The sequence below is a fragment of the Schistocerca serialis genome, chromosome 3, assembly GCF_023864345.2.
Source record: "Schistocerca serialis cubense isolate TAMUIC-IGC-003099 chromosome 3, iqSchSeri2.2, whole genome shotgun sequence".
NCBI lineage: Eukaryota > Metazoa > Arthropoda > Insecta > Orthoptera > Acrididae > Schistocerca > Schistocerca serialis.
The window spans coordinates 225,487,547-225,500,022 of record NC_064640.1 but is presented as its reverse complement, the minus strand read 5'-3'; the positions used below and the strand labels follow the sequence as shown (position 1 = coordinate 225,500,022).

At 36.3% G+C, this 12,476-nt stretch overlaps 1 pseudogene; it reads left to right on the top strand.

Moving 5' to 3' along the window:
- Positions 1-12,192, top strand: part of LOC126470762 (glutaryl-CoA dehydrogenase, mitochondrial-like) — a 29,346-nt pseudogene extending 17,154 nt beyond the window's left edge.
- The last annotated feature ends 284 nt before the right edge of the window (positions 12,193-12,476 follow it).

The following is a 12,476-nucleotide window of genomic DNA, read 5'->3' as shown; positions in this document are numbered from 1 at the left end:
TGATGACACTAGCTTGGTTGTAAAGGATGTTATGTGCAACATTGGCTCAGTTTCAAATAGTGCAGTTCATGACATAAGTTCATGGCTTGTAGAAAATAAACTAATTCTAAATCACAGTAAGACGCAGCTTTTGTAGTTTCTAACACACAATTCAAAAAAACCTGACGTTTTAATTTCACAGAATGGGCGTATGATTAATGAAACTGAACAGTTCAAATTTCTAGGTGTTCAGATAGATAGTAAACTGTCATGGAAAGCCCACATTCAGGATTTTGTCCAAAGACTTAATGATGCCATTTTTACTGTTCGAATTGGTATCTGAAGTACGTGATCGTTCAACATGAAAGTTAGTCTACTTTGCTTATTTTCATTCACTTATGACATAAGTCTTATGTCATATGGTATTATATTTTGGGGTAACTCTTATCATTCTCAAAAGATATCTGTGCTTCAGAAATGCACAGTTTGGGCAATAAGTTCGCAAACCTCTTGTTGACCCCTGTTCACTAGTCTGGGTATTGACATAGGCCACTCAGTATATTTATTTTTTACTGTCATTTCTTATTAACAATATCAGCTTATCCCCAAGAGTTAGCAGCTTTCACTCAGTTAATACTAGACAGAAATCCAATCTGCATTTGGATTGCACTTCCTTAACCCTTGTGCAGAAAGGTGTGCAGTATACTGCTGCAACCATTTTCAATGAGCTACCACAGGAGTTCAAAAATCTTAGCAGTCATCTATGCACTTTGAAATTGAAACTGCAGAGTGTCCTCATTTGTTACTCCTTCTATTCTGTCGAGGAGTTCCTTGAAAAATTAAGCTCATTCCTATGTTATATTGTTGATTGTGCTTACTCAAACTTATGGCTTGTCTTTTTTTGAGTTCATATACATTTTATTTTATCTGTTATTACTTGTATGTTGTAATTTCATGTTCTGACATGTTGCATGACCTTGGAGATTTGCTACTCAATTTGGTCCTACGGAACTTGATGTGTAAATAAAAAGAAAAAAAGAGCTGCGTATTTCATAGTCTTGTCATGCAAAGATAGTACATTGTGATTGTAAATTTTTGAAATGGATTCATTTGTGGGTTTGTAGCTATTTATTGTATTTACAGCATCTTTACTTCAAAGTCAGCCAATCAGGCGTATTTCTTTTCCTTTCTTATGTCTTCTCAGAAACTGGTACATAATTGTATATTTAGTATTATTTAATTCTGGTACATCCACCTTTGGCAAGTCCTTTTCTACCCATCTTTTTGTAATGTGTGTTGGCTTTTTCATGTTTGCCATGTGTATGAGAGAGACAAGCCTATTACAATTGTGGAACTTCCCTCTTCTGTTTAACTATGGCCTATGAAATGTAAATTCTTTTCATTAGTGCAGATGATAGAAATACACAAAGAATATAACAGAATCACTTGTCTGTCATACTGTCAGAAAATAATTTTTGGAGCAAACTTTGTTGCTTCAGTTAGTTATCAATAAGCTACTAATTTAATTGTCTGTTTGGCTACATAGGAACCTTACATGTTGTATGTTCTGAATTTCCAGCACATTTATCTCATTTCAATGACTTACAGTGTCATTCACTATTATAAAATAGTATTAACAAATTTGACATTTTTGTGGCTTGTGTTGTGTAGTAGTAATACTTGATCTGTACAGCTATTTTATTGGCAACCATTGCTGCCTGATTATTTACCATCATTGGAAAGCCATTAATGAAAAATCAAGATAAGAATAGGTTGAGGGTAAAACACTGAAAGAGTCTATACTATCTGATTTCCCAGGCTGTATTAATTTTGTAAGTCTAACCTGGAAGAGGTCCAAAAATTCAAAAAGATTCTCAGAGGATACTGTTAACAAAGTATTTTATTCCTGTAAATGATTATAGCATCCTCTGTGAAGTATCTTATATGGAAACCAAATTGGGAAGGAATCAGAAAGGAATTGCAACATGTCAATAAATCTGATCATAAATAGTCTTGAAAAATATTTTGAAAAGTAAGTGGTAGGAGATAGGCAGGTTTAAAGTTGAAAGATACAAACTTATGTCTGCTTTTACAGGCTGATATCAAAACAGCATAATTTCATCTGTAGGAAATAAAACTAATTATTTACTATAATTGTATTGCCAGTTAAAGATTTGCAATATGTATGACCATTTCTACTAATTTTAAGAAAATACAATTAGTTTGAGACACTACTCTTTCATCTAAAGTGAGAAAATTTGTACAATTATGTTGCTACTCTTTTTCAAATTATCTTCTTCTTCCCCATTATGAGGCAAATCATCCTGCAGCTGAGCACCGATTTCATGAAGTATTGTAAGCAAATTGTTGACACAATCACTTTGGATGTTCTAAGTTCAATCATGGAATAATCTAGATTCTCATCTCCAGATATGTACATAATTCCCAAATCAACAATCAGATTGTCACATAGATTAAAGTTGTATCCATTGCACTCATGTCTGATGGCTGATCCGATTTATTCTTCAATGCCTAAAAGAAAAAAGTAACTCTCATCCCTAGGTTCTCACTGACCTTAATTCACATCTCCAGATATGTACATAATTTCCAAATCAACAATCAGATTGTCACGTAGATTAAAGTTGTATTCATTACACTCATTTATGATGGCTGATCCGATTTATTCTTCAAAGCCTAAAAGAAAAAAAAAAAAAAATACCCTCTCATCCCTACGATCTGTTATCTTGTGGATGAATCTTGGTAAACATGGCAAATGTATTCTTAGTTGAGGCACATTGGATTATATAATCAATACTCATTTGGTTCATACAGTTTACACAATGTGGATATAATGAACTCGAAGAATACTGAGGAATTGATGCATACTGTAACAGGCAAAACTAAAAAAGGCCTGATGTTTGAAGTGAAGATGATAAAATTTTTCTGTGTGTTCTATTTATATTCAAAATAAACTCTTCCATATTTCACATTTTTATTGTAAGTGTTGGATCTGTTGTAACTTAAGGTTCTTTTTTTGTGCCCTTTTTCCCCATGGACCTTTTACCTGTCTTAGTAATGCTCGTTATGGTATTGTTTTGGGAGCCCTGGGTGCAGCAGAGTTTTGCTTAGCAGAAGCACGTCGATATACACTAGAGCGTCACCAGTTTGGACGGCCTTTAGCAGCCACCCAGCTCATTCAGAAGAAATTAGCAGATATGCTTACAGAAATATCAATAGGTCTTCAAGCATGTCTTCATGTGAGTCGCCTGAAGGATAAGAATTTGTAAGTGTACTAATTTTTGAGGAATAAGAATTTGTAATATTGCTGATTTTAATCACAAAGAGAAAACAACATATTCAATCAAATCAAAACTTAATTTGAAATATGTTGAAAAAAACTTAGATAATCCAAACTTGTTCATTACTGAAAATAAATTTTTTAAATAAGGGTAAAATATAAGGTATATTATAGAAAAATAACATTTTTCATCCTAGAATTCTGTCCTGTGGTATTAACTGCCTCTATAAAGACACATTGACCTGTAACTACTTTTATGTCATAATTTTCAAAGTTACACAAGAAATGCTATGTAATTCATTTGGGAATGAAGATGTTCACTTTCAACTCAGAAATTCCTGGTAACAAAACTCACTCAGGCTTAGTGTGATGCAGAAAGCAGTGGGTTATGCAGTCCCAAAAATAATTCACCCTTTATCCAAGTATATGAAAAATCTAATATACAATATAATTAACTTCAAACGCAAACTGAAATCATGTCTGCTTGACATCTCCATCTCCATAGGAAAAGGATGGAATATTAGAGCTTAACATTGTCAATGATGAGGCCATTAGAAATAGGTTGGAGAGGAAATCAGCTGTGCCCTTTTAAAAGTACCTTTCCAAGGTACTTTCCCAGCATTTGCCTTAAACTGTTTAAACAAATCAAGGAAAACCTAAATCAGGATGTCCAGGTGGGGATTTGAACCGAATGAGTTGAGTGTCTTACACTGTGCCATTTTGCTTGTATACAATTGAAAAATTTCTGAATGTACAAGACTGTAAAGTGTATGTGACATTGCACATATAGTTAAGTATAAATCAATGTATGTTGAAAAATGGAGATTAAAGATAGCTTAATATTAATTAAAGGACGATCATATAAATGGCTAGCATGTTACTATATTTTTCACTGAGTAAGTCCTTTGTAAACTAAATGACTCATTTGATTAGAGTACTGTGAAATCATGTACTTAGTTACAGTATATTCTGAGGTTCATTATTACACTGCAAAGTTCCCAAGGAAGAGTACTAATTACAGGAACTGGACACAAATTTGATGGAGGAGAGTTCAGATCCTCTCAAAGTTATTTATGTTTTCCTTTACTTCCATAAATTGATGTAGACATCTACATCTACATACATACTCCACAAGCCACTTTATGGTGCTTGGCAGAGGTTACCTTGCACAGCAGCGAGTCATTCTCTTCCTTGTTCCACTCGCAAATGGAGTGAGGGGGAAAAGACTGTCTAATTGCTTGTGTATGAACCCAAATTTACCTTATGTTTACTTCATATTCCTTACACAAGATGTACATTGGGTGTCGTAAAATTCTTCAGCAGACAATTGCAAATGCTGGTCTCCTTAACTTTCTCAATAGTGTTTCACAAAAAATATGTCATCTTTCCTCCAGGGACTCCTATTCAAGTTCTCAGAGGATTTCCATAATACTCATATAATGATTGAACCTATCAATAACAAATCTAACAACGTGCCTCTGAATTGCTTCGATGTACTCTAATCCTACCTGGTAGAGTCTCAAAGACTCTAGTGGTATTCAAGAAGTATTCTGTATGTGGCCTCCTTTAGAGATGAGCCATACTAAAAAGACTTCTTGCAATAAAACAAATTTGACCACTTGCCTTCCCTGCAACTGATGTCATGTGCTTGTTACATTTGATATTGCTTTGCAACTTTACACCTAGATATTTAATTGATGTAACTGCGTATTTGGTTCACATGGGGTACCACAGCCATACTTGCACGTCATGTGCTGGCTTTCAGATCGGCTGTATGCACTGTTTAATAACAGGGTAACTGCACAACACATCAACACCTACAATGCTTGAAAATGGCCTGCAAGGCCAAAATTGGGCAATCATGCAAGATATAATATAGGATGATTATAATTAAAATTAAACTTTCAAACTACTGTAGAAGTAACACCACTAGTCAGAATGACGTCAAATTGTAACGGAATGTTACTGGAGAAGGGGGAAAACATATGGCAGACGGAAAATAAATAGTTACAAAATGTAGCAATAGATGGCACTGTAAGCATTATAATTTATTAGTGGTCAACTACAAATGACAAATGAATCATACAACAATGCCTAAGGTGTACGTTTGACGTTAAACAAACTTAACTACTCAGTTTGCATGCGTGTACAGGTGTGATACTGTTAGTTACGTAAGCCCATCCACCACGGCAAGTTCATATCACATTGGATGGGAAAAATTGGTTTTTAATTGTCTTGAGGCCAAAAATCACATAAAAAGCATCACTTACATCAGTTTTTAATTGTCCTGAGACCAAAAACCGTACAAAAAGCATCAATCAAAATCAGATAACATTATTAATTTCTGTGTGACTGGTCCAAAAAATGTTCAGTATGCTGTCCACCATTTTCTGCAACAAGTTGAAATTGAGGAACAGAATGTTACACAACTGATGGAAGTGTTTCCGGAGTCACGTCCAGAATGTGTTGCACAGTGCGTGCCTTCAATGCAGCGAAGTTTGCAGTCGGAACACTGAACACATCATCTTTCAGGCTGCCGGACAGCCAGAAGTCATACGGTTATGATCAGGTGATCAGGATGGCCAGGCTGTAAGAAAATGGCGGCCGATAATTCTAGCAATTCTGAAATGGCATTTCAGCAGCTGCTTAACTGGATTTGCAATGTTCAGAGGTGTGCCATCTTGCATAAAAATGATCCCATCCACACATCCAGGCTTTTGGAGAGCTAGAATAACTAGATTGCGCAAGAGACACTCATAGCACTTACCAGAAGCACCTGTCTCTTCGAAAAAATATGGCCCTATGATAAATGATGCCGTAAACCCACACCACTCAGTGACCTTTTCAGGATGAAGTGGAACCGGTTGATTTGCGTGTGGATTTTCTCTTGCCCACATTAGAAAACTCTGTGTATTGACATACCCTGTCAGATGGAAGTGGGCTTCATCTTTCCACAAAATCTTCCCTGGCCAATCATTGTCCACTTCCATGCAAGCAAAGGTCTCTCTTGCTGGCAGGTCAACAGGAAGCAACTCGTGCACATGGGTAATTTTGAATGTGTAGCAAAGAAGAGTGTTTTGTAGGATTTTACGCACAATGCTCATGGGTATGTCCAATGTTCAGGCAATTCTCCATGCACTACACGTTTGCACACCACCACTTGTCTCCTCCTGCACTGCTGTGGCCACTGCTTCCACTGACGTCGAATCAATTTGTTTCCTCTGTCTATCAGGTTGCTCACCAAAAGAACACGTCTTTTCGAATTTATGAATAATTTTTTCCAGACCCACGGCAGTCATTGGACCAACACCTTTTTTAAAACCCTACAGTGTCCAGTACTTCCACAGAATGATGTGTGCACAGTCATCGTTCTTGTAATACAGCTTTACAAGCAGAGTGTGATTCTGCATTGAGACAGTCATTGCGAACATCGCAGATGCGAAAGGAGGAAAAGCCGTGTACCTGGAGCGTTTATACCAACTTCAATGTGTCGTGCTCATGACAGGTGTTTTCATTTACCTATTCTGTCACATGCAGCACCATCTGTTGATCAATTTTCATACTATATTTTTCATCTGCCATACGTTTTTCCCCTTCTCCAATAATTTTCCATTGCAATTTGACATCATTCTGACTAGTGGTGTTATTTCTACAGTGTTTTGAAAGTTTAACTTTAATTATAATCACCCTGTAAAATGAATACTCGTGAAAATCATCTGAGGTTGAAAACTTCAAAATGTCCTTTAATGTGATTGCTGATAAAAAAACATGACTTTCGTGTGTCATGTGACACATTTGCAGATGAATAACATGCCCAGAACTTCTAAAATGGATCCTAAAAGTGTGCTTGTCATACTTACTGATAAGAGTAAGAATTTTCCAGTGTTGTATCACGAAACACTTAAAGTTTAATTATTTATCAACAAGAATAATGTGTGGTAGCTTACCCATGATCACCTTGTAGACATTTGTTTAAGGAGTTGGGCGTCCCCACTTCTGCTTCACAGTATATTTATTACCTCATGAAGTTTGTTGTAAATAATCCATTACAGTTCATTACAGTACATTATGATGTACATAATTACAATACCACAAAGAAAAATGACATCCATTACTCCCCATAAAGGTTGTCTTTAGCAAAAGAAAGGGTGGTGTAACGCTGCAACAAAAATTGTTGATCACTTAATGAGGCATATAAAATGTGTGGCAGCCAGCAAAGCAGAATTTGAGAACAAACTGAGAAAGTTTCTCCTTGACACCTCCTTCTGTTCTATAGAAGAATTTATGTAATTCTAACGTGTTACAGGTGATGGGTAAGAATTACCAAATCAGATCCGCATATTTTAGAAAAAAAAAAAAACCTTATAAATTTTGATGCCATAACAATATTCACAAAATAATTTGTGATGGAATGTAAAATGACTCATTCCTACAAGATATTGATTTATATACAACAAATTCAATTTAAATTGTGCAATTTTTACTATTAAAATAAAATTGTTTTAAACACGAGATAAGTTAGTACATTTCACACAGTGACTGTCTCGGAGTATTTCAACAAATTTAAATGGATGACGGGTGGATATTGGGAAAAACTGAAGACCAAGCTTAAGAAAATTCCTCACACACCGATTGCCTATAATATTAATATTATGAACATCCTTCTGTCAAGATTGAGCTCACCTAGTAACCCAGGGGGGATGTCATAATACCAGAGGTATTATGGAGTAGTGAGGAATATAACCTAATAGCATCTAGCAAAACGTTTTGGCCTTATGACAGCAGTGACATGTCATTGCTCGGGCTGTGTGAAACAGTGTGTGTAGATAGCCACCCTGATCCGTAACTACTCAACTGTTGACCACAACACACAGAAATTGGCCAGAAATGGATCCAAGAAACATACATATGGTGTCCTATATGTGCTCAATATGATTAAGGTCAGGTGACCTGGAGGACCAGAAAACTTTCTCATTTCATGCAGTGTTCCAATTTGGGAGCAACTAGATAAGGGAATGTCTTTCTAAAGGTACAAGTCACCTGGAGAGGGAGGTGAGAGATTTAGTGTGCACCTGATTGGGCTGAAGGTGGTTGTATCATTCACCAGTGAGGAACAATGTTAGTCATACCAGGAACCACATTTCATTCCACGTACATGTCCACCATATGGTTATACCACTGCTACTGGCCTGAATGGTGTTCTTTTGGAAAAACAGCTCACCTGGTTTTTGGTGTAATTGTACCCCGCCATAAGAGTGTACCAGTGTGTTCTGCAGCTCGTCAGTTCAGGTAACTTTCTTTACTGTCAGTGTCCAGTGATGATATGAATATCCATGCTCTTTGATGTTCAATAAGCATGTGAGAGTGGTGACTTCTACACATTATAGTGAGAGGATGATTGTGGGTGCTGACCAATCATCATTGTTGTTCATGGAGGTATGTTCCATCTATGCAACTAAATGAAAGGCAGTGTGTTTATCTCCATATGCCTTTTGCTTCCTTTGTCTGTGAAGCATCTTCAGTGGCATGTTATACATATTTCTTTTTTATACATATAATGAATGTGTGTTCGCCCTGATGGCTGAGAAGTCGGCGTGGCGGTCTGTCATGTCATGGGGCCCGGTTTTAATACCTGGCTGGGTTGGAGATTTTCTCCGCCCAGGGACTGGGTGTTTTGTTGTCCTCATTATCATTTCATCATCATCTGTGGAAGGCAAAAGGAAACCACCACTGGAATCACTTCCCTAGATGGTCATGGGGTGGACCTCTCTGATGAGGCTTCCTCCATGACAAGACCTGCCATAAGGCAGAACACAAAGTTTTAGTTTTTATAAATGTGTTATGTAGTAGTTGCAGAATGTTAGTATGTTACATTTTGTCATGTTTTTCTCTTGTTTTATAGATTAGAAGCAACGTTTGTATCACAAATTTTGTGATGTTAAATCATCATTTGGTGTTATGATTTCCAGTGTTGTTAGTCCATATGTGGTTCTGGAGATGTATTCATTCAGTCCCCATACCCCAGCTGGCCGATTTCTGGTGTTTGTTCACCCACATTTATCATTTTTCATTTATTGTGTGTGTGTGTGTGTCTGTGTGTGTGTGTGTGTGTGTGTGTGTGTGTGTGTAGAGAGAGAGAGAGAGAGAGAGAGAGAGAGAGAGAGAGAGAGAGATCCATCAATTATTTACTCTTGTCATGTTTCAGATTTCTGTTTGTTATTGTTTTAGTGGCTAACATGATCAGAGAGTTATTGCTTGTGTTGATTTGGTCATTAATTTCTTTCCTTTTCATTGCAAGGGCTCTTTGCATGTGGAAGTTTTCTTCTAATATGAGGAGTTTTGTTGCGATCGTTCACTCTAATAATTTTATGTGAGAAGAGTGAACAGTCACAACAAAAAACTCCTGACATTACGAGAAAACTTTCACATACAAAGAGCCCATGCAATGAAAAAGAAAGTAATTAATGACCTAATTAATGTAATCAATAACTCTCTGATCATGTTAGCCACTAAAACAATAATAAACAGAAATCGGAAACATTAACCAGAGTAAATAATTGACGACTCTTTCTCCCCCCCCCCCCTCCCCATCTCTCTCTCTCTCTCTCTCTGTCTCACACACACACACACACACACACACACACACACACACACACACACACTTATTCACTTAAGGAAAAAGAAGACTGCTCTCACAAATAATGTAACATTTACACATAACAAAATAGACACACACAAAACAGATGAAAAATATGAAACCACACATAAAAGACAAAAGATAAACCACATGGTGATAGTTGGCAATACCACATACTGTAAACAAGCACATATTGATCACAAAATGAAAAGTGCAAGTAATGTGTTGTAATAAATGTGGGTGAAAAAACTGCCAGAAATCGGCCAGCTGGAGCATGGGGACTGAACGAACACAGCTACAGGACCACACATATGGACAAACAATACTGAAAATCGGAAGTAACATCAAATGATAATTGAACCTCACAAGATCTGTGAAATAAAAGTTGTTTGTAATCTAAAAAACAAGAGAAAAACATGACAAAATGTAACATAGTAACATATTGTAACTATTACATAATACATTTATTTTATGTATAAAAAGAAAAATGTATTACAGGCCACTGAAGATGCTTCATGAATAAAAGAAGTGAAACGTATATGGCATAAACAATCTAACTTTCATTGACTTACATTTTTGAAACGTACCTCCATGAAATTTGAAGCAACTAAGGAATGACAGAGGAGAAAATGACATTGTTGTTGTTCTGCATTGAACTGGCTGTGGCCCACCACTTAAATCTTACAACCTGCACTAACTAATGGAGCTAGTGGCAATCTCTTTCATTATTGTGTTATTTCTCATGACTTATGACATTGGTGGTAGTTATTTTCCCTATAAGCAAGTCCTCAGGAACACCCTTGAAAGAGTGGCATATGAAAAGCCCATCAATTGCATAGCCTCAAATGAAGTGTCTCACGTGCCATATACACATGATCTGATCTTGATGAAATATGCTAATATTGCATATCTTTAACATCCTGCTCTCAACTGTTATGCCAATGACCAGTACAAAATTTGATGACTGCCAGTCATGTGGCATGCCGAAGTGTTCACTTTGAAAACGGGACCACTCTCTTTCCTACAAAGCAACTATCTCAAATTAATGTACTCATGGCATGACAGGTGCCAAGAGTGCAATTAAGTCATTCAGTGTACTCCGTATTCTGAGATTACAGAAAACTGCTGATTAACTTCAACAGAGGTCACATTTTGATAATTTAGAAGCTAGAAATGATTACTGCAAAAGCAGCATAGGTTATTGGATGTTCATATTCTGATATCACTAATATTTATCAAAAGCAAACTAATTATATTGTAACCTATTAGAGATTAGAGTTTGAAATATGTATTTCCTAGTAGCAGAGTGGCAACTCAGTTGAAGGTTCGGAAAAGGTGACATGGACCTTGTTGGGACCTGCGGTTGTTATAGAAGGCGTTATGAAAGTTGTGGAATATGCGAGTATTTTTATTAGTCACATATGCTCCTTCATAGTTTATGGTCTCCCTACCAGATGTGGCGTTCCCAGGAAAACACAATCCATACCAACAGGTCAAAATCACGCTACAGTGGTTTGAGGGATATTTGATGTCCTGATTGCACATAATCCCAGTTGAATTGGTCTGGGGTGTCATTAACCATGCATTGGGGACATGGAGATTCCATGTTCTGATAATGTGCAGCTGTCTTGTATGTCAAGATGAGGCAGCTATCTATTAGGTGACTAGGTGTAGTATGAAACTGGATGTTGTGATGCAAGAGTGGTCTCCTAATTATATGCTTCAGTTTCACCAACAAAAGTTGTCTTACATGAAAAGCCATTTGTTATTGCGTGTTTCATAATAATGTAATAAAAATAGCTGTTCTCAAGATTTTACACAAATTCCTCACTTTCTCACTTACATATTAAACCATCTTCATTTTCTCCACATAAGTAAAGTTTCATTTTGTACATATTCTTTTAAGGTGTACTCCAGAAATGATATCAATATTGAAACATATTTCCTGTGGAAAAGCTTTGGACATTGCACGCACTGCCCGTGACATGTTGGGTGGGAATGGCATTTCTGATGAATATCATGTTATTAGACATGTTCTGAATCTGGAATCAGTCAATACATATGAAGGTAAGGTCATATACTTTTTCTGTCTTTTTCCTCTTTGTTTCCTGAATGCAAATAATGGACAACTGCACTTGATCAATCTGTTATAGGTACTCACGATATCCATGCTCTCATTCTTGGGAGAGCTATAACTGGAATACAAGCATTTAGCTAAAAACTGGACTAAATATTGTGTTGCTACTGAATATTTATGCATTGCTGTACTTTCTGAGGTATGTGTGACAATACTTATTCACTGTGATTCTAAAATATGTAAATAATACTGTACATATTTATTTATTTATTGCTTTATTCTGAATGAGAATATCCAGTGTGTTTTACTCGAAGTTTACCTGGAATAGAAAAAGTAAATCAGTCACCAATCCAAAGATTGCACTTTACCACCAAGCCACACTTACCTGCAATATGAAGTGTAAATTTTATGTCAACACTGTAAGTTCTAGTTTTCTGTCCATAAAATTTAGTAATAATAACTGACACTGAACTGATGTTTGACTG